Here is a 23,326-nt window from a genome sequence, read left to right on the forward strand (position 1 = left end):
TTGAAGGGTGTGTGTGTGTGTGTGTGTGTGTGTGTGTGTGTCTGTGTGTGTGTGTGTGTCCGTCCAAAGGAGGGGAATACAATGCAACAGATTCATCTTGCCAGCAGCAGACACCCTTGATGTTTTTTTCTCTCTCTCCCCCGCTAAACAGGGTTTCTATGGTAGCAGAGGGAACAGCCAATCCTGGGAGATGGCTTCTCCATGCCCACCTCATGTTGGCATTTGCATCAGGGGGCATCTGTGCCAGACGGACAATGGGACAAACCCACTAAACAAGCAGACAACAGGCTGGGGGCAAAAGGACCCCCAAACCAAGTTAATTAAGAGGGTTTGACTAGGGTGCTCCATGAAAGAAGGAGACGTCCTCTTGCCTTTTGCATTCTCCAGATCAGAATTTCCTCAGGGTAGGGGACCAAGAGCCCCAGCCATTGTAAAGTAGAGAAATTTATTTAAAAACAAAATCTAAAAAGATAAAGATACCCTTAAAAACAAGGGGTGATCATCACCTCACATTTATTTTACATTTTACCTGGATATGTTTTATCTAATGCTCTCAGGGGAGTTTTAAAGGTTGCTCTTAAGCTTTTGTGCAGCATGTGGTTAAACGATGGAACTCCCTCCCGGAAGAGGTCATTAACCTGAATGGCTTCAAAAGAAGATTGGACAAATTCATGGGGGAGAAGGCTACAAGCCACAGTCAGAAGCAGCAATGCTTCTGAATCCCAGTTGCTGGAGGGGAGAGGCCTCTTGTGCTCCGGTCCTGCTTGCAGGCTTCCCATTGGGGCATATTGTTGGCCACTGTGAGAACAGGATGTGGGACTAGATGGGCCATTGGCCTCATTCAGCAGGCTCATGTTATATTCTTTAACTGGATACAGCTTATTGACAATAAGTAAATACATACAAAATAATAAAATAAAAGGTATACATTATATTATAGGGACAAGTCTGTCAATGTCAGTTTCTCATTTTTCCAAACTTAAGGTTAGTTCTCCACATTTACACACATTTGTGATTTTTTTTTAAATAAGTCTTCATGAAAACCCATCAGCATATTAGTGTGAATTTCTCCTAATATACACATGCTTGAATGTCCCTGGGTTTTAATGTTATGGGCAGGGGGCATTTCTCTGTCCGCTTTCTGAACCTTTTCTAGCTCCACAATATTCTAGAACCTCATCTTTTGTGGATGGTGCCAAGTGGATCTCAGTGAAGATAGTGATCCACAAACAGGAAGCCACAAATGAAAAGGCCCTCTTCCTTGTCATTACCGCCTAAACCTCCCTCAGAGGGGGAACCTGGAGGACCTCAGATGAAGATCTAAGAGTCCACCTTCAAAAATGGGGGCTACACTCTGGAACTCCCTACCTATTGACACCAGGCATGCAGCTTCACTGTACGGTACCTCGGGTTAAGAACTTAATTCGTTCCGGAGGTCCTTTCTTAACCTGATACTGTTCTTAACCTGAGGTACCACTTTAGCTAATGGGGCCTCCCGCTGCTGCTGTTCAATTTCTGTTCTCATCCTGAAGCAAAGTTCTTAACCCGAGGTACTATTTCTGGGTTAGTGGAATCTGTAACCTGAAGCCTCTGTAACCTGAGGTACCACTGTACTCTTTTTGGTGCCTGCTATTACATTTTTGTTTAGACATTTTCTATAGACATATAGAATGTTGATGTATGTTTTAATCTTTTCTTTAGTTTATTGTTGGTTTTATCTTTTGAATGTTTTTGGGGGGTTTTCTGTTTTTACTGATATTTCTGTTCATTTATTCTCTTTGTAAACCACTTCACTTTGAGGTTTTTTTAAACAATCAAGCAGTGCATAGATTTTATGAAATCAATATTTGAAGAGGCACCCCAGTACTTCCAGCACTGTTCTCAAAGCACTTAGAAACCTCATGCCACGTTTGAGTCCCAGAATATTATCATTTGACCTGCTAGCTAAGGAAACCCTCCTCCAGCTCTTCCTCCTTCACTTCATAACAGCTGTGCACCACCTAAAACTCTTGTCTTACCTTCAGCAACATCACAAAGTAATTGCTGTCAAGGATTCCCCTATCACTATGATCCAAATGATGTACCTGTATTCAGTAAGTGGGATCCAAGACCCAGGCTTCAAACATTCAGGGGCTCCACCCCATCTCTTACCTGGGATGCTGCAAACTCTCCCACCTGGGTCTCACCCAGAGGGACATTATGCTCATCATTCTTGTGGCCTCTCACACCACAGAGTAGCTAATATACATATGTCCACTATCATCATATAAGGTTGTCCCCAAGGTTGCCTGGCCTCCTTCAGGTGTGAACACATAAATCTCCAGGTGGGCAAGAACACCTTCCTCTTAGCTGGTAACCTGAGATGTGTCAACACCTAAAACCCAAATGCTGGAGCAGTGTGCCCCCCCCTCTCTCTCTGCGTGTGTATGGGGGGTGTTTTTCAAATTTTGGTGACAAACTGCTCTTCTTATGAGGGATATAGAAACTTAAGTCACAGGTACAACTTCTATGTGGGACGCGGGTGGTGCTGTGGGTTAAACCACAGAGCCTAGGACTTGCCGATCAGAAGGTCAGCGGTTCGAATGCCCGCGATGGGGTGAGCTCCCGTTGCTCTGTCCCTGCTCCTGCCAACCTAGCAGTTCGAAAGCACATCAAAATGCTAGTAGATAAATAGGTACCACTCCGGCAGGAAGGTAAATGGCGTTTCTGTGCGCTGCTCTGGTTCGCCAGAAGCGGCTTAGTCATGCTGGCCACATGACCCGGAAGCTGTATGCCGGCTCCCTTGGCCAGTAAAGCGAGATGAGCGCTGCAACCCCAGAGTCGGCCACGACTGGACCTAATGGTCAGGGGTCCCTTTACCTTTACCTTACAACTTCTATGTCAAAGGCAAAGGCCAAAGAAGAACAAAGATGGAGGCTGGACTGAGTGACAGTCTGCAAAGCCCTTTCCCAACCTATGATTCCATGCACTCTGAGAAGTGGATTCTTCTGTCAGTCAAAAGGTGGGAAAGGGAGGGTGGTGGGGACCCTTCTTCAGTTAATTCCACTTGAGGCAAGGAGGAAAAACCTGAGTTTCCTTTAGACAGAGGACTTGGTGTATGTGTGGTGGGGGGTGGCTGAGGGGGTGCCCCATTTTCTCAGCAGCTGGGCCTAGAGGAAACAAAAGAGCAGTTTACTGACTCCCAAACGACCTCTTGATTTAACAACCATTCAGTAGATTCCTCCATCCTGGGATAATCTCCCCCTTGCGAGAGCATCATGTGAGGCCAATGTGACCAGGAGTCTAAGACCTCTTTACTAAAGGAAGGAATGAGGGAATGTGAGAACGGGAGAAAGGTGCCGTTCATGTTTCTGGTCTCTTTCGACAGCCTCCTTCAGTCACCCCCTACCTCTCCCCCACCCCATATTTCGAATTCCAAGGACAAAGGCTTTTTAAGATGCACCAACCATTCCATTCCTGGAGCAAACTTCCTCTCTGCAAGCCACCTAATCCCAGCTTTCTACAAAAAAAATAATAAATGGGGAGGAAAAATACCCTCAAATGTCAGCCCTCCTGCCGAGTTTGAAAGTGAAATCATGAAGGCAGGATTTGGAAATGGCTCCGAAGCTCCAGGGCCAACTTTCTGTTCCCCAAACTGCTAATAAAGTTTGATATCAAAGCCGTGAACCTCTAACTGTGCCCATCTTCCCTTCATTGCTGCCATATTCCATGTGCAGGATTTTGCTTTTGTTCTTTAGCCAGGGTGAGCGGATGTTCCATAATTTGGTTTCCTGAAAGTTCAGCGCCGGGTATTGAGTGCAAAAACTCTGCATCCTGACTTATTCCATCCCTCTTCGGGTAAACAAGTTTCTAGACCTTAAGGCTAGCAGCTGGTGGTATATCTCAGAAGCAAGCAGAGTGCCTCCTTGGGTTTCCTAGCAGTCTGGGCTTTTGCAGTAGTGCGCTTGCTCTCAGCCAATTTACATCACAAAAAGTTTCAGGCCTTGTGAACGTGGAGAACCTCCTGACCTCTTCCATCTTGGAGAGTAATTGGCTATAGTCTGTGATCCTCCATCATGTCATTTTGATTAGCCAGTGAATAAACTTTCAATCTGGGAGGGGCAAGGCTGCCCACCCACCTTCCTACCTCCCCCCCCCCCATCCCACCCATTATGGGGCTAATTTATTTAACACCTGCGGTAATACGTTTCACCTCTCATTGTTGTGAGCCAAAGCTAAGGAGATTCTGCCTCCCCCCCCCCCTTCATCAGGATCTCAAGAACTGGGAAGAAGAGAAACACTTGTCCTCTGGTGATGGCGACCCACTCGCCTCCAACCCCACGTCCCCAGCTCTCCATCCGGGACACAGCCAAATCCGTCTAATCCAGTTTCATGCCTCTTCTGTGTCAAAAGCTTTTCCCCACCCCTTCCAGGCTCATTGTTCATTCTTCCTCTTCCATCCTCTCTGAAGTTAGGTTTCAGATTTTATTTATTTATTTATTTATAAGCTTGAAAGCAAGCGAATATTTTCACCCCCACCCCCTCAGTCACGCATGTCTGTATTTCAGAATTCACATATGTCAAGCCAAATTAAGACAAGCCAGCCCTAAAGAGAAGATCAGGCAAGATGGCTGACAGGGTTTGGAAACCCAACAGGCCCCAGGCCTAACTCTGTGCCTCACTTCAGTCCTGACAGGCAGAGATCTGCCAACTGTCCCAATGATTTCCCTCCTGGTTTGACATTAATTCATATTATTTAATGTACTGAACATACTTGAGAAGGCAAACAATGGGTTCTTTCCAATGTTATTCAGAGTAAACCTGTTGGAAAAAAAGGACGCAACCAACTCAGGTTCATTCATTTCAGTGAGCCTACCCAGAGTATAATTCAGCTGGATACAACTCAATATGATTGATCTAATATATTGATTTTGTTGTCTTAATATTTCTGTGCAAGTTCCCACATTTGAGGAAAGGTGGGATTAAAAAAAAGATTTAAATAAATAATTAAACTGATTTGAACAACTTTGTGAAATATTTGTTGAATTGTGAATTCAGCTCGGATCCAAACACTTTAGACATTGGTATAATTTAGAATTGAATATCAGGTTCTGCTTCACACACACACACAACTATAAAGTTTTTGCAGCTCTCTGAACTCAGCTTTTTGAAACACCTCCAATTTCACTCTCTGAAGAATGATTTGAAACAAGTATGCAAAGCGATGCAAAATCTTGTCTCATTAAGTAACTTGGATGTAATAATTGAGCAAAATCGATCATTCAGAAGCTTGGGGGGAAATGAATTAAGGAGAAGATACATTCATACCATCTTTCTGCCAACCAATTGAAGTTGCCAGAATTATTTTGAGAAATGATCCTTTTTCTGAGGTGAAACAAGCCATTTATTTGACCGAAACCATTTTTGGTCTGAAGCAGACGCTAAAGCTTACAGGATAAAACAGCGCAAAATGCAATAGGTAAGATTTACAAGATGCTGAAAATAAGATTTACTGGAAATGCTAAATGCTCTGCCTTCGCTCCACTCTCAGGATGCCAGAAAGCCCCATTTCATTTGCTTTCGGCCTCCATGCCCACACAGACCCTTTAACCAGGCCTGGGGGGTGGGGAACACCGATTTCTGCCCAGCCTCCACAGACTTGGCACAGAGACCGACTCTGATACCAACCCTTTATCTGAGCCACACTGACTGGGGTTGCCATAGCAACAAACATGACAGAAGGTGACAGAAGGCAGGAGAGATATCAAAAAAGGACATATGAAAGGGAGCTGGGCTGGGCTGGCAAGAGGGGTGTGTGTCTCGGTAACGGAAAGCAATTAGAAGAGAGGAACCGCTTTTAATTTCCCTATAATTAAAGGGATAATCAAGGAAAAGGTATCGCATCAGGAGGGGATGCTAAATTTCTTGTGATCTGCTCAGAAATGGCTGGTTCCTTTGTGAGGTAAGAACACTAGAAGATCCTACTGCTGGATCAGACCAAGGGCCTGTCTCATCCAGTATCCTTTCCCCCACAAGGTCCGCCATATTCCCCTGAGAAGCCCACAGGAAGGACCTGAGGGCAATCACCTTCTCTCACGGATGGTCCCCAGTGACTGGTAATTGGTGGTATATAACTAGACATAGTGGGATGCGGGTGGCGCTATGGGTTAAACAACTGAGCCTAGGACTTGCCAATCAGAAGGTCGGCGGTTCGAATCCCCGCGACGGGGTGAGCGCCTGTTGCTCGGTCCCTGCTCCTGCCAACCAAGCAGTTCGAAAGCACATCAAAGTGCAAGTAGATAAATAGGTACCACTCCGACGGGAAGGTAAACGGTGTTTCCGTGTGCCGCTCTGGTTCGCCAGAAGCGGCTTAGTCATGCTGGCCACATGACCCGGAAGCTGTACGCCGGCTCCCTCGGCCAATAAAGCGAGATGAGCGCCGCAACCCCAGAGTCTGCCACGACCGGACCTAATGGTCAGGGGTCCCTTTACCTTTACTTTAACCGGACATAAGAATTTAAGAAGAGCCTGCTGGATCAGGCCAATGGCCCATCAAGACCAGCATCCTGTTCTCACAGTGGCCAACCAGATGCCTGTGGGAAACCTGCAAACTGGATCTGAGCACAAGAGCATCTCTCCCCTCCTGTGTCTTCCAGCAACTGGGATTCAGAAGCACTGTCTTCTCCGACTCAGGGGGCAGAGCAAGCTGTCATGCCTAATAGCCGTTGATAGCCATTCATTTCTCCAGTCCTCTTTTAAAGCCATCCAGTTTGGTGGTCATCACTGTCTCTTGTGGGAGGGAGTTCCATAGTTTAACTATGTGCAGCATGAAGAAGTAATTTCTTTTCTCTGTCCTGAATCTTCGAGCATTCAGCTTCATTGGATTGCCCACAAGTTCTGGTGTTATGGGAGAGGGAGAAAAACCTTTATCTATCCACTTCCTCCATGCCATGCATATTTTTATAAGCTTCTATCTTATGTTCCTTTCCTTTTTCTTTTTTTAAAAAATCTGTTTATTTGACTTTTATGAACAGAGCTCTCCTTCTCTCTAAAATAAAAATCCCAAATGCTATAAGGTAGTTGATCATTCGAAAGCCCATGGATCACTCGCCCCTGTTCTGTTTATTGTCTCTCTTCAAAGACCTAAATGCTGTTATAAAGAATAAGGACTTACTGACTATTCTTTTAGTGATCACTCGGCTATCCAGAGCTCAAACCTGGGAGGCCGTAGAAGGACTATCCCTGGACTTAAAATGCCTGGTGATTCGCTACATATGAGAAAATAACTCATAACTTAAAAGCAATAAAGGAAACGAAAAGACCGAAAAATTTATATGCAATAAGGTAGGCCTTTATTCAACATACAAACAAATCTGGTCTTAAAAGATAAACCCTCCAAAGCATCTTTGCTATCCTGAACAAGATGACTTGAAGTGTATTCTTCCCTGGGAACAATTGTCTGTGATGCTGTAATGTGTGTGTGATGTTATATATTTGTTGTTATATATAAAAAGCCTAGCAAACTAATTTGGGTGGGGGACGCATGCAAACAAAGCAGCCTAGATTCTTTCTAGATATCACATTATTTCACTTCTTTCCTCTCATATAATTCTTCCTGACTTTAAACATACTGCAGAATCTTTATTTCTTCGCCACATTTTGATCTATTAAATACCTCTTTAAAAAGTACTAAGGTTGGGGGGGGGTGTATCCTCCCTATTATTGAAATAGAAAAATGCCAGGAGGCGGGGTGGAAATTTGGAGGAGGAGTGGGGGTCAGATTAGCATGGTGACAAATTAGCAGCTAGGCCGGGGCCTGTGCATGGGAAGTTAATGACCTTTTGTCTCTACCATCTATAGGCGAGCTCATTTGCAAGTATGCAGTTGGAATAATTTAGGCCCAAGTTCCAACGTGTGGAGCGGCATTCCTTTGGCTCTTTCGCTCCCATGGCGAGGCTCATGAGAGCTCTAAAGAACTTGCAAAAAGTGAGATGGGCACATCATTGCAGAAGGAAGTCAACTGGAGTTGCGGGGGGAGGTCATGGCAGCATGACAGCTTTGATAGCCAAAATCTCACAGAGGAATAGAACCAGTGGTAAATGGTAGTGGAGCTAAATTTTAGGCCAAAGCCACATTTCTAGTAATTTGTGGTGGCCGCCTCCGGAGATGTCAAGTATATCTCTAAACCCCAGAGGGAATACAGGATCTGGGGGCAGTTTTGGGAAAGAGCAAGGCGAACAAACTTGAAGCTGAATGGGGATAAATTGGAGGTGCCTCTTTTGCAACAGTGTCCTGGTACGGCGTTATGTACAGTGGTACCTTGGGTTACATACGCTTCAGGTTACACACTCCGCTAACCCAGAAATAGTACCTCAGGTTAAGAACTTTGCTTCAGGATGAGAACAGAAATTGTGAACGGCGGCGCGGCAGCAGCAGGAGGCCCCATTAGCTAAAGTGGTGCTTTAGGTTAAGAACAGTTTCAGGTTAAGAATGGACCTCCAGAACGAATTAAGTACTTAACCCAAGGTACCACTGTACTAAGCTTGGATCCTAGAACAATAGGCAAGTAGGATCCTAGAATGCAACAACTGATTGGCAGGTGTGCTTCCTCATGAAATCCAAATCAGTGAGCAATAAAGGATGGAGAACCACGTCAATGAGTGTCCAGGAGATTTCTGGAATGCTTTACCTGCCGACCGTGTGGCAAAGGCAAAGAACGTAAGGAGAACCTGCTGGATCAGGCCAAAGGGGCACATTGAGTCCAGCTTCCTGTTCTCACAGTGGCCAACTAGATGCCCATTATGTGAAATCCAGAAGCAGAATTCAAGCACAAGAGCATTCTCCCCTCCTGCGGCTTCCAGAGGCATTCTTGCCTCTGACCATGAAGGCAGAGTATAGTCATTATGGCTAGTAGCCATTGATAGCCCACTCTGCCATGATCATAGAATAGGAGCCGCTTAACTTAGGATTGCCGTACGTCCGGAATTTCCCAGACATTGCTGGGATTTGGCCCTTGGAAACAGTGCCCAGGAAATCGCTTAAATGTGTGGGAAAATCTGGATGTATGGCAACCCATATGTATGGAGAATTTCCTAAAAAATAGCTCACAAACATCTCTCTTTTTTTGAGATCTTGCTCAACAGCTTTGGAAAAAAAGAAAAAAGCTCAACAACTGTATGGATCTTGACTTTTCACCCTACTTAACCACCCATTTGGTGGATCTTGCCTTAGCCTGATGAAGGGTTAAGCTGCTCCAACAGCTGCCAAGGTTGGCAGATCCCACTCCAGCCAAAGGCACCAACAAAACGACCCCTTTCTGTATCCCTTATCCATCTAATCTACAATGTGATGCATCTGGAGACCATCACACAATGGATCACCGTCACTATGGTCACCATCGCATATAACAGAGGCCAAATGCGGCTCCTAGGCCTCTCTATATGGCCCTAGCTCTAGAGTACACCCCCTTATTGGGTGATACCCCTTCTGCCCAGCCATATCCCCCATCAACCATGCTCTACAACTCCTATGAGTCCTTCTGTCCGGCTGGGATGTGTCCATGAATTTTGATCATGCCTCCTGCTTTCCTGGATGGAGAATGCAAAGCTGGTGTGTGTGCGTGTGTTTATGTGTCAAACTTTCTGGTTCTAGTGTGGTAAACATTGTTGGCTATAGATAAGTGTCACATCCTTTGCCCTGCCCATGTCTCCCTCCAGTCCATCCTCCACTGGAATGTGGCCCTTGAGAGGTTGTCCATGAAGGAGTGTGGCCTTTGGCTGGAAAACTTTCCTGGCCCCTGCTCTGAAGTGCCATCAACATGCATGGCATATTCATGCCCAGTGAGGACAGGTACCTGCCCCAAGATGTTTACAATGAGAAAGGCAGTGGGGGGGTGGGGAAGGAAGGAGGGAGGCAAGAGAGGAAGGTACAAAAGAAATGTGTTACATTGAAAACTGTACAAGAAGCATTAAAGCAGTATCAATATGACAATAAATAAAATCTGAAAAACTCCCCAAACAAAGAAAACAGTGAGCATCTCAACAGGCAGAGTTAGAAGTTTCTACAATTATGATCTCCTGGATTTTGGAGTTCTGAATCCTATTTCTGATTCTGTTTGTGGTACTCTACAAATCCTCCATGGCCCATTCTTCTTTTCTGAAATATTGTAGAGATCTGTGTATATGGAGTGTTTGATTAATATGTGTCTTACACCCTCTTCTATGTTACCAGTGCTCATCTGTGCACACTCATGATAAATTAATTTTTATATTTAAAAATTTAGAAACTGACATGGAAATTGCACTTCTCTACTGGCAACCAATGACTCTGTTACGAGATCAGCATTATATGATCGGATCAGCTGGCTCAAGCCTGATCTCTGGCATCCTAATTTGAACTGACCAGAGCTGGCCTGTCTTCAAGGGCAGCACCACATGAAGAGCATTACAGTAGTCTAACCTGGATGTGATTGACTGAGACTTCTCCAAGAAGGGGCACTCCTGGACTGGCACATCAGATCAAGCTGGGAGAATACATTCTTTGCCACTGCTGCCACCTAACCATCTGGAAGCAGGGTTGGATCCAGGAGCAGTTGAAAAAATGGATAGAGAAAAGTCCCCCTCTTCATAGAATCATAGAATTGTAGAAATTGTGAACACACCATGAAGCACAATGTTGGAAGATTCAGGACAGATCATAGTTAAACCACGGGATTAGTTTCCATCAAGAGACAGTGATGAACATCAACTAGGACAGCTTTAAAAGAGGATGGCACAAATTTATAAAGGTTATGGCTATCAATGGCCACCAGCCATTGTATGTTCTGTTTGCAGTACTGCATCATCTACACTGATGGTTTAATAGAAATGCTAAGTTATTATTATTGATGTACAGTATTGATCAGCTTTTAAACCACCGACTGAAGGCCATTTACTTATAAGATAATTAAAAATACAAAAACAACAAAAGCATTTAAAGCAAGACCACTCATGTTAAAGACCCATTTAACCAGCTGGGAAAGCCTGACAGAACAAAAATGTGATTGCGGGAAGTGCAGATAGGGGATGCCTGTCGTATCTCCACAGGGCTGCCATTCCACAAAAGAAGGGCAGCCACTCTAAAAGCCCTGCTCTGAGATACTATGGAACAGGCTTCTGAGATCAAGAAAACACACTGTGGTTAAGATTCGGTCCCTCAGCATCTTCCAAAGGAAGTGCTTATATGATAAACATGCTAACTAGTGGATACATGCATCTAACGCCTACTCCTTTGTTGTTGTTATCACATTATTATTACATTTTATCCTCTCTCTTTTCTCCAAGGAGCTCAAGGTGGCTCAGATGTCTCTTCTCGTCCATTTAATCCTCACAACCACCCTGTGAGGTAGGTGAGGCTGAAAAACTGTGGCTGGTCCAACGTCACCCAGTGAGCTTCATGACTGAGTGGGGATTTGAACCCTGGTCTCCCAGGTCCTAGTCCAACTCTAACCACTGCACCACCACTGACTCACCAGTCAGAAATATGGGGCATATTTCCTAAAAATTTCACTTCAAAAACTCAGCTTTCCATTTCTAAGGCCCCTTTGCTGAGGCAATGGTTCCTTCACAGGAGTTAAGCAGGGGATTCATGCTAATCAGGCCCCGCCAAGATTGTTTCCACCTCAGCCATCAACAACAACAACAGCAAAGGACTAGACAATGCAAAGCCCCCCCCCCTTTACAGTCTTTAATGGTCCTCCTCATCATATTAGGCTCTGGGAAGGCTCGCTTTGAGGTAGACACCCAGCCTCACACCAGACGAACTGCCAATCTGGCCAGGATTCTCAAAGGCATGATTGTTTGAGGACAAAAACAAAGGGGAGCGGGCAGGGGGCTTAGGGAAGTGGATGGTGGGGCGGAGTGGTTGGTGGTGAGCTATTGGGGGGGGGGTTGGTGGAGGCCGACAAGCCACCTTAACATTCTGATGGGGAACGTGCAGGCCGGACTATAGAGTCTAGACGTCCATTCATGGAGCCGGTCTCAGTTGCTCTATTGTCTTAATTAACCATTTGAAGCTGTAATGGAATGAGACAAAAAATAAAAAAGCTTCAACACCCCCTTCCCCTGATTTCTCATGCCTGTTCATGTGGAAAAGCATGCACCCGAGTCAAGTACCTTGATTAATTAAAGAGAGAGAGAGAGAGCCCCACTCCTTTGGACCCCCTCCCCAAATATCTACACACCCCAGGAACCTTTGGTGAGTTTCCTGAGAAAACGAACAAGACTGAACAGCAAACGTGGGATGGCAGATAGTGTATTAATTTTTTTTAATGGGTATTATCGCAATGCAAATTCTGTTCTAATGCCTTTTTCTTTCATTAAATTTTTGCCAGACTTTTAAGAAGAGCAAATGAGCAAGAGAGCTGCACTTTTGGAATTCTGCATAGTTTAGGTATATGTATATGTGATCTTCTTCAAAGTAAGGACTGTAGCAAAGTGGCGGAATTCTGCTTTGGATGCAGAATGTCCTGGGTTTGATTCCCAGCATCTCCCAGTAGGGCTGGGAGAGATTTTTGCCTGAATAATAATAATAATTTATTATTTATACCCTGCCCATCTGGCTGGGCCTCCCCAGCCACTCTGGGCGGCTTCCATAAAAAACAAAAGTACACTAAAATATCACACATTAAAAAGTACCATGAACAGGGCTGCCTTAAGATGTCTTCTGAATGTCAGGTAGTTGTTTATCGCTTTGACATCTGCTGGAAGGGCGTTCCATAGGGCGGGCGCCACTACCGAGAAGGCCCTCTGCCTGGTTCCCTGTAGCTTTGCTTCTCACAATGAGGGAACCGCCAGAAGGCCCTCGGCGCTGGACCTCAGCGTCCGGGCAGAATGTTGGGGGTGGAGACGCTCCTTCAGGTATACTGGACCGAGGCCGTTTAGGGCTTTAAAGGTCAGCACCAACACTTTGAATTGTGCTCGGAAACATACTGGAAAGTCACTGGTCAGTCAGTTTTGGGAATTCTGAGCTAGATGGCCCAGGGGTCTGACTCAGTGTATGTAGCTTCCTATGCTCCTAAGACAAGAGTAATTATTTCTGGCTGTGGCTGAGATCTTTGGCCACCTGATCCAAAACAGGACTGCTTTATCAAATTGCTGAGAATCGGACTGTCTTTCACACAGTGGCCTCTTCCCCTACAAGCTGCTTTTGAAAATTGGCAGAATTCAAAACGATTGCCTATTCCAACCTGCTACCTTCCAGATTTTTTGGGTTACACCTCCCAAGAGTCCCAACCACCATAGTTGTGTGATGGGAGTCATCATCCCAAATAGCCCTGCTGGCCAGTGGGAGTTGCTGTCTCAAACATCGGGAGGGTACCGTGTTGGGAAAGACCGATCCATGGGAACTTTCTCTATTTTTGATCATAGCTATTAAAGTGACGTCAACCATGGTTCATTCTAGATACAGCTAAGCACTTTGGCACCACCTGATAAACCTTTGCCTCATCTGAGCTCGGGGACATCACCATAGCCATCTTCACATACCTGAAGGGCTGTCACATGGGAGATGGAGCAAGCTTGTTTTCCAGGGGCAGGACCTGAACCAATGGATTCAAATGACAAGAAAGGAGGTTCCAACCAAGCATTAGGGACAACTTTCTGTCGGTAGGAGCTGTTTGACTGTGGAGTGGACTCTCTTGGAATGTGATAGACTCTTCTTTGTTTGAGGTTTTTTAACAGCGTTTGGATGGCCATCTGTCAGGGATTCTTTAGCTGTGATTTGTGCATTCTAGTGGGTTGGACTAGATGACCTCGGGGTTCCTTTCGACTCTACAGTTCTACAGTTCTTTGATATCTTGTGACACTGCGTCCCACAAGTCAATGATGTGTTCAGTGAAGGAGGCACATCTTTTCACCTGTCCTGAATAGATCACCACTAATTTTCAATGGACAGCTCCAATTTCTGGTGATGTGAAGAAGGGAGAGAAAAAAGTTTTTTGATTCACTCTGAACTTATTCACACTTAACTTCTGCCCTACACTTTCCAAGCACAGATTTGCGCTTTAAAGCTCTGTCTCTGAGAACTTTTTTTTTCACACCCTGGAGCTTTCTCTGCGAAAACCTGGTCTCTAAAGTTGAAATGGCAATTCGAGTTTTCCATGAATTACCGGTACTGTTTGCTCCAATTCAGTGGTAAAGAGTGAGTTTTTGCGGGGAAAGCTCCAGGGTGTGTGTGTGTGGGTGTGTGTGCGCTCAGGCACAGAGCTTTAAAATGTGGGTTGTGCCTGGAAAGCGCAAACAAAAGTTACATGTGGATAAGTCCTTGGAGTGTGCTACAGGTGAACGGAACAGCCTGTTTCCACTTTGTGTCATGTTCACATGCGCTCCCTCATCTCATCCTCTCTTTTTCTGGATTAAAAAAGAATTTATCAAACTGCTGCACTTAATTCGTACCCATTTTTCACACATTTCCCCCTGCAAACACATGTCTTTTCTAAGCTTCCCCCTCCTTCTTGTTCTTCCACCAGCAGGTGAAGACTGTTTTATTCCAACAGGCCTTTGGGAACTGACGGGTGCTTTTTAGGAAACAGGTCTGAATAGAGCTGTGATGTTTCTGAATCTTGCAAATGCAGTTCTCCAGCCAAGAAAATGTGAGCAAAACTATGTGCATTAGGGGGAAATGTGCATAGATATGCATATATTTGTGAAAATAGCTTACTAACATTTATTATTATTATTATTATTATTATTATTATTATTATTATTATTATTACAATTTATTATCTGCCCTTCAGGGGTAACAGGTGGGCTACAACAATGAAAACACAACATAAATATTAAAACACAATATTAATAACAGTTTAAAACAACTTAATGTTAGCGGGGGTTTCTTGCAAAAATTTGTATGATTGGCAAAACTGTGTACAGAAATGCATAGATCAGGAGAAATGTAAGCTACCATTTGCCAGAGGACCATAACAAAAATCGCAAACTGATGTCTTGGTATCTCCAGGTCAGATCAGCCGCTGCTTGAAACCTTGGAGAGCCAGACTGGGTAATACAGATGTGACCCAATATAAGGCCACTCTCTGTATTCCTAGGACTGGAAAAAATGAGAAACTGCAATGGACACATGAGCCTGTCCTGGGACTGGGGAGGGGAGACCCCTCTTGGCCTCAGGCCCTGTTCTGGGCCAGAGGAACCACTGCCCTCCACGTTCAAAGAGAAAGCAGGTTCATAGGGTTTTATGTGGGTCATCAAGATGCCTCTTCCCAACTGTGGCTGACCCGATCCCATGCACTTGCAGGGATAGTGCCTGCCTCCATCAGCTGCGTCCACCTCCCCAGGCGCTGGCTCCACGATGGCAGATGGTGCAATAGCAATAACCCAGACGTCTGAAAGACCTTTACATCAAAACAAAAAAACAAACAGAGCCCAACGCCAGCCCATGACAACCCCCCTTTCCTTGCCCACCGTGGGAAAAGATTAATGCAGTAAATTTGAGAACAAAGACCCCTTTGCCCCCCAGTTATCTCCACTGGCTGGGCACCGCCAATCTGGTGCCAACTGAAGCTGTCCCATTCTGACCGAGGGATGGGCAGATCTGTCTGTTTGGGTTTATCATTCTCCAACCTTAAACTCAGCTTGCCCATTTCCACATCAGTTTGCAGTATGAGAAAAGGAAAGGGGGGAAACCCCCTCTCAAATATTTCTCAGCCTTTTAGTATGCATTTTCCCCATTTTTGTATGCTGTGTTGTCTAATATACATATTTTTGCAAGCAATTTGTCCTCACATAGTGATTTTTTTTGTACATTGTGCATTGTTATTGTTAATACAATACACACACTTTATTTTTAACACATTTCTTGGTGGTGAAAGCTGCATTGCAAAATTCAGAAAAATACCAAAGTGGAAGGTGGAAGGATGGGTGTAAGTCCATTCGCTGCTGTTCCAGGAAGCAGGAATTGGGCAGGTTTGTGTTAGCTGTGGAACTGGACTTAATTTCTTCCCTGTCACAGCCTACTTGAAATAATAATAATAATAATAATAATAATAATAATAATAATAATAATAATAATAATTTATTATTTATACCCCGCCCATCTGGCTGGGCCTCCCCAGCCACTCTGGGCGGCTTCCATAAAAACCAAAAATACAGTAAAATCACACGTTAAAAACTTCCCTGAACAGGGCTGCCTTAAGATGTCTTCTGAATGTCAGGTAGTTGTTTATCGCTTTGACATCTGCTGGAAGGGCGTTCCACAGGGTGGGCGCCACTACCGAGAAGGCCCTCTGCCTGGTTCCCTGTAGCTTTGCTTCTCGCAATGAGGGAACCGCCAGAAGGCCCTCGGCGCTGGACCTCAGCGCCCGGGCAGAATGATGGGGGTGGAGACGCTCCTTCAGGTATACTGGACCGAGGCCGTTTAGGGCTTTAAAGGTCAGCACCAACACTTTGAATTGTGCTCGGAAACATACTGGGAGCCAATGTAGGTCTTTCAAGACCGGTGTTATATGGTCTCGGCGGCCGCTCCCAGTCACCAGTCTAGCTGCCGCATTCTGGATTAGTTGTAGTTTCCGAGTCACCTTCAAAGGTAGCCCCACGTAGAGTGCATTGCAGTAGTCCAAGCGGGAGATAACCAGAGCATGCACCACTCTGGCGAGACAGTCCGCAGGCAGATAGGGTCTCAGCCTACGTACCAGATGGAGCTGGTAAACAGCTGCCCTGGACACAGATTTAACCTGTGCCTCCATGGACAGCTGTGAGTCCAAAATGACTCCCAGGCTGCGCACCTGGTCCTTCAGGGGCACAGTTACCCCATTCAGGACCAGGGAATCCTCCACACCTGCCCGCCTCCTGTCCCCCAGAAACAGTACTTCTGTCTTGTCAGGATTCAACCTCAATCTGTTAGCCGCCATCCATCCTCCAACCGCCTCCAGACACTCACACAGGACCTTCACTGCCCTCACTGGTTCTGATTTAAAAGAGAGGTAGAGCTGGGTATCATCTGCATACTGATGAACACCCAGCCCAAACCTCCTGATGATCTCTCCCAGTGGCTGCATGTAGATGTTGAAAAGCATGGGGGAGAGGACAGAACCCTGAGGCACCCCACAAGTGAGAGCCCAGGGGTCTGAACACTCATCCCCCACCACCACTTTCTGAACACGGCCCAGGAGGAAGGAGCGGAACCACTGTATGACAGTGCCCCCAGCTCCCAGCCCCTCAAGACGGTTCAGAAGGATGTTATGGTCGATGGTATCAAACGCCGCTGAGAGATCCAGCAGAACTAGGAAACAGCTCTCACCTTTGTCCCTAGCCCGCCAGAGATCATCAACCAGTGCGACCAAGGCAGTTTCAGTCCCATGATGAGGCCTGAATCCCGACTGGAAGGGATCCAAATGGTCCGCTTCTTCCAGGCGTGCCTGGAGTTGTTCAGTTGAAAGAGAGCTCTCTGGTAATTCTTTGTTTATTTGGTTCCTTTCTAGGCCACACTTCTTCCAATGAGGACTGTTTACAGTGGTACCTCGAGTTAAGAACTTAATTCATTCTTGAGGTCTGTTCTTAATCTGAAACTGTTCTTAACCTGAAGCACCACTTTAGCTAATGGGGCCTCCTGCTGCTGCCGTGCCACCAGAGAACAATTTCTGTTCTCATCCTGAAGCAAAGTTCTTAACGCAAGGTACTATTCTGGGTTAGTGGAGCCTGTAACCTGAAGCGTCTGTAACCTGAAGCGTATGTAACCCGAGGTACCACTGTATTTATGTATTGCTTCTATATCTCTCCCCCCCCCCCTTTTCCTCCAAGGAGCTCAAGGTCTCACTATTCTTTCCTACAACAGCCCTGCAAGGTAGGTTAGGCTGAGGGGCAGCGACTGGCCCCAGGTCACCCAGCGAGCTTCATGGATTTGTAGGGATTTGAACCCTGGTCTCTCAGGTCCCAGTCTGACAATTAGAGGCAGAGCAAGCGGGGTGCGGTAGGGGTGGTCCGCCCCTGGTGCCATCCTGAGCAGGAGTGACACTGCTGGGATGCTAGGCCCGCCCCTGCAGACTTCTAGCCCCGCCCCTGGGTGCACACCCACTCCGAGTGCCGGAGCATGTAGCTCCGCCTCTGCTGACAATCTCACCAACTACACCACACTCGTTCTAGATTGTTAACAATATAACTCAGTCTTGCTGACAACAGCTGGCCGTAGTTCTCCAAGGTTTCAGTCTCTCTAAACCTTACAGGGCGATGCCAGGAACTGAACCAAGAGCTTTCTCCATGGAAGGCTGCTGCTTTATTAATTATTAAATTGATTTCTCGCAGTTCCCAGGACAGGTTTCAACAATTTTAAACCCAGAATGAAAAGCAGTTAAAACCTTTACAGGAATAGGGTGGGCCCTAAAAATACACTTTTCAAGTGTCAAAGGCCAGTGTAAAGAAATGTGTCTTCAGAATTTGTTGGAAGCTGTACAGTGAAGGTGCCAGCTGCACTTCTGAGGGGAAGGAGTTCCACAACTCAGGGGCTGCCACAGAGAAGGCCCTCTCCCTAGCTACTACCATACTTCTGAGCATACACACTAACTCCTAGGGGCCAAGGCAATTTCACCCGCACCTGACAATGTTCAGCTCCACTCCCTGGCTCCTTGTGACGTCACGCAATGTCAAGATGTCACATCAGAGCCCCTCAATCAACTTGGAAAGTTGGTGCCTCTGCTTCTGCGGGAGGTGAAATTAGCAGGAGGTACCCCTCTGCCAATCTTAACACACAGGATGGGCTACGGGGAAGGAGGTGGCCTTTCAAATATTTGAGGTCTGAGTCGTTTAGGGCTTCAGACACTCACATGAGCACCTTGAAGAATGGAGCCTGGAAACAAACTGGCAGTCAGTGTGGCTGTTTTAGTACAAGGGTTCTATGATTTCTAAAGGGAAACCCAGCCAATACTCTACCCACTGCATCTGGGGCCAGTTGAAGTTCCCAAGTAATCTTCAAGGGCAGCTCCATGTAGAGCTAAGGCCCTTCTGTGGGCCCTGCAGGCCTTTCCCCTTGGGCTCATCCACACCATCGCAGTTGGTCTTTCTGGTCCAGTTCTTGCCTCTGGAAAGCCTACAAGCAATTCAATATAAGAATCGCTTCTTGGCCTTTTGGCTAAGACCAAGTGTGAGAATAATAGCCTAGACCTATCTCACACCATACATCAAAGGCATTATGATACCACCTCATGCTTTAATCGTATGGTGCAAATGTGGCCACACTGTTGTTCCTAGTGTTTGGCATTTAGAGGCATGGTGCCTCTGTTTTCATTGGCAGGCAGTGGCGTAGCATGGGTTGCCAGTGCCCAGGGTGGGTCGGAAGCTCATGTCAGGGAGTGTGTGCGAAGCCCACAAGGCACATGGCTGCCAGCGCTACTGCTGCTGGTGGCAGTGACCACACGCCTTCTTGGCTTGGCCGCTCCACCACCTCCCAGCTCAGCCAGCCCAAGGGCATTGTGTGGGCATTGCACCTTGTTGTGCCCCTCTCACATTTTGTACCTGAGGCGACCTCCCCTCCCCCCCCATGCTATGTCACTGGCGGCAGGATGCCGCCGTCATGACTGGTAACAACTGACAGCCTTATTCCCCATGAAATTGTCCAACCTCCTTTTAAAATCACCTATATTGGTGGCCATAATTTAACTGCAGGTGATTTAGCTATTTCCTTTTTGTCTGTCCTGAATCTCCCAACCAGATTTAATAAAATAATTAGAAGGAGTTGAATGTGTGGATGGTTGGTACATCTATTATTGCATTTAGCTTATAGTTACTTGTTTATATTTATTGGTTGTAGAGTTCCCTCAGGGAGCAGGTAAAATTAGAACATCTGTATATGGCTGGAGAGGCAGCAAATTGCACCTGCTGAGTTGCTCGCTTCCTTCTTCAAAATGCACCTGTTGAATTGCTCGCTTTCTTCTTCAGTCGTTTGGATCAGGGGTCAGCAAACTTTTTCACTCAGACCTTGGGGGGGGCGGACTATATGGGGGGGGGAATGAATGAATTCCTATGCCCCACAAATAACCCAGAGATGCATTTCAAATAAAAGCACACATTCTACTCATGCGAAAACACGCTGATTCCCGGACTGTCCGCAGGCTGGATTTAGAAAGCGATTGGGCCGGATCTGACCCCTGGGCCTTAGTTTGCCTACCCATGGTTTGGCTAAACCCTTATGGCAATTTATGCTGGCATAGGAGTCTTCCTTATATACAAATCTAGACCTTTTTGCTGAGGTCTCAGAGATAGAAGACAGAAGTTAAGAGTGGTGGGGATGCTTGGATAAATGGGGTTTTGCAGATATCCAGTAAATAGGCTAAATTTCATTGAGACTAGCCCAGTGGACTTTAAGAGAAACAGAGGGCAAAGGCGTTATGTGGCAAGTCAATTCTCTGTCAGTGTTTTGACAGGGTGTGGGGGTGTGGAGTTGCAGGAAACTGAGGCTAGAGGGGGGCGATGTTGGGAGTCGCACCCCTTATGTAAGAAAGTCACACCCCTTATGTAACCCAGGGGTCACTGTGCTTTGCAGGAGCACCGTGTGATATAGGAATTGGTCGCCTCCCCTTTGGAACTCCCTCCCACTAGACATTTAGGCAGGCAGCGGCTCTGTATGCCTTTTCAATGTTAGGAAGACAGGAAGCTGTCTCATACCGAGTCAGACCATTGGCCTCTCTTGCTCCGTATTGTCTTCACCGCAGGAGTATTTCCCAGTCCTACCAGGAGATTGAACTAGGGACCGAAGCAGATGCTCTGCCACTGAGCCACAGTTCTTCCTCTTTCAACAATCCCTTTAAGCATCTTTAGTCTATTCCGCATCTGTGCTGGAATCATTTTAAACTGTGCTTATATGCAGAGTTGTTTCTAAAGACTTGTACTGTACCTTTCACAGCACTAACTTGCTGCCTGATTGAGGTTGAAAAACCATGTGTGCTGCCTTGAGCTCCTAGAGGATAGGTGGACTATAAATGCAAATGAGTCAATAAATAAAGTTGAATTTTAGTACATTTCCTTTTCAAAAACCAAGGGAAATCCAGTAATTAAAAGAAAAAGCTGCTGATTTCAGACTGGAGTTAAGGCTATCTCTGCAAAGCTGATAAAATTAGAGCTAAGGCTGATGCTTAAAGTACCAGAGGTGCCCCATGATTAGTTATGGATGTGGTGCAATGTCACATATTGGGCTTTCATGTAAGTTGCGCTCCATGTGACCCCACTGACCCCACTTCCTTGGTCTTTCAGGCCTTGATCTGGATAGAGAGGATGGAGTGCTTGGCTGAGACCAGGACACCCTCACACAAACACATTGTTTTGGTCTTGTATTTTCTCAGGAAACACCTGAGCCTTCCATATTTGCCTGAAGAACCCTCCTGTGAGGTGGAAGAACCCGTCAACTTGCCAGCTTTGCCTTGTTCTTTCAGTAAAGCCACGACAAACATTTCCAGTCATTTGAGTTGCATTTATTATTCATATAAAAATAATTTGGTACATTTCCCCCCCCCCCCTTTAAACCACACACCCCGCCGACAACGAAGGCAAAGTCTACAAAAATAATGACACTCATAAGTCTCTTCGCTTCAATAGCGCTGCATTTTTGAAGTCGTCATAGTCCTGGTCCAATTAAAAAGGACAAAAAGAAACAGGCTTGGCCATCATGAAGCACATGCAAGGACATCACAGGAATCATTTTCAGCAGCTGCACTGCAAGAATCTGCTGCAGAATCACTTTTGTCCTTCTGTGCTGCATCCACCTGCGGGAGACAAGGAGGAAGGGGGGAGGCAAGAGAAAGAGATTTAAAAACAAATTTATGTAACGGACTGTTCATTTCAGTTTGGCGCCCCTGCCACCAGATTCAAAGCCATCTCTAGGCCATACCACTTTTGTTTCAAGTAACAACACTGAGGGAGGTTAAGCCCTTACACGGCTTGTGTGTGTATCATGCTGGATGCAGCCAGTGGACCATTTATCAAACAGGGTTGGGAACTTCCAGGACTCTCAGTTTGACACTTGTGACACGTCCAAGCCCACACACCATTTCCCCTTTGTTCACTAGTCTTGCTTCAAACTCTCAAAGCTTTCCCTTGTTCATTCCTCTTCCTTCAAAGTTTTTGCCTGTGAACTCTGATAATGCAACTTGCTAGTCTGGATGGGAGGACAGAGAGGGATGTGTGAGCGAGTTTAGAAACTACCGTACCAAGGTAACATTTCCGTGAGAACTTAGGGAGAGCCTGCTGGCTATCAGGCCAATGGCCCATCTAGTCCAGCATCCTGTTCTCACAATGGCCAACTAGATGCCTGTGGGAAACCTGCAAACAGGATTTGAGCACCAGAGCCCTCTCCCCTCCTGTGGCTTTCCAACAACTGGTATTCAAGAATCCATGGCAAGAATCAATTTTAGAAGTTCTCCAAGTTAATATGGAATCCCAGGGGGGTAGAATGCGGACGAGAACATACATATTGGAACAACGAAGTTAGATGAATGGGTGAAACCCTCTCAGTCCTCGTATGAAGGCCTCCAGGCTTGAATCATAAGTATATCTGGCAGGCCACAAATGATCCAGATGGTACTTTGATCCCATCTAGAATTTCCACAATTGCATATCTGTATCCCACACTAAAATCCCAGCCCAGTTGTAAACATCTACTATTGATATTTCTATCTGAAGGAAAGCAGAATGGCAAAGACTGACCTATGTCTTTGCCATCCTGGTGTCCTCCAGGTGGTTTTGGACCACAACTCTCGTCAGCCCAAGCCAGCACAGCCATTTTGAACTACACAGCTTTAAGATGCAGGGTCTTATGGGAGCTGAAGTCCAAAACATCTGGAGGGTGCTAAGGTGGCAAAGGGTATGGTCAACAGTGACAGAACTGTGTCTTCTCAGGAGCAAATGCATTTGCACCTAACTAGCCACATCCTAGCCTTATTTATTACTTTTTTCAAATTAAATGACATCATTTTCTTATTTAAAAAAACAAACAAACAGGGGAGAACACACACACACACGTCCCATGCCTCCCTTATAAAATTGCCAAGGTTTTTACCAAAAGGCACACGGAGTTGGAAGCAGGTGGTACAAACCAGTCGAGATCCCCAAAGCAGAAGCATGTGGTCAGATTAAAAGGCTCAATCCCCCCACCCAGCCTTTGATGGAGGGCAAATCCGAATAATTATAATGAAGGGGCTTATTTCTCAGACTCTTTCTGGCTGCAGTCATTGGAACGAGCAACGCTTAATAATTCCCTTTCATGGACAACCTGCATATAATTGCGATGTCTTCTTTCTCTATCAGCTGGCGATGAGCCTGTCTTTACAGGGAGGGAAGTACCTGCAAAGTGGGGTGGCCACCGAGATACTGCTGGG

General features: G+C 45.9%; 2 long non-coding RNA genes across 4 annotated transcripts in view; one reads left to right on the plus strand and one right to left on the minus strand.

Moving 5' to 3' along the window:
* The first annotated feature begins 5,536 nt into the window (after nt 1–5,536).
* LOC309359167 lies at nt 5,537–12,410 on the plus strand. The gene is made up of 3 exons (XR_014163756.1): nt 5,537–5,941; nt 11,301–11,361; nt 12,350–12,410. It is a non-coding gene; the product is annotated as an uncharacterized lncRNA (long non-coding RNA).
* An 8,998-nt stretch (nt 12,411–21,408) lies between these two features.
* LOC309359142 overlaps nt 21,409–23,326 on the minus strand; it is a 53,603-nt gene continuing 51,685 nt past the window's right edge. For all 3 annotated transcript variants that reach the window (XR_014163725.1, XR_014163726.1, XR_014163727.1), the window contains exon 4: nt 21,409–21,715. This is a non-coding gene — a long non-coding RNA (uncharacterized lncRNA). The remainder of the gene's footprint in view (nt 21,716–23,326) is intronic.

The sequence above is a fragment of the Podarcis melisellensis genome (genome assembly GCF_964234715.1).
Source record: "Podarcis melisellensis genome assembly, chromosome: 16".
NCBI lineage: Eukaryota > Metazoa > Chordata > Lepidosauria > Squamata > Lacertidae > Podarcis > Podarcis melisellensis.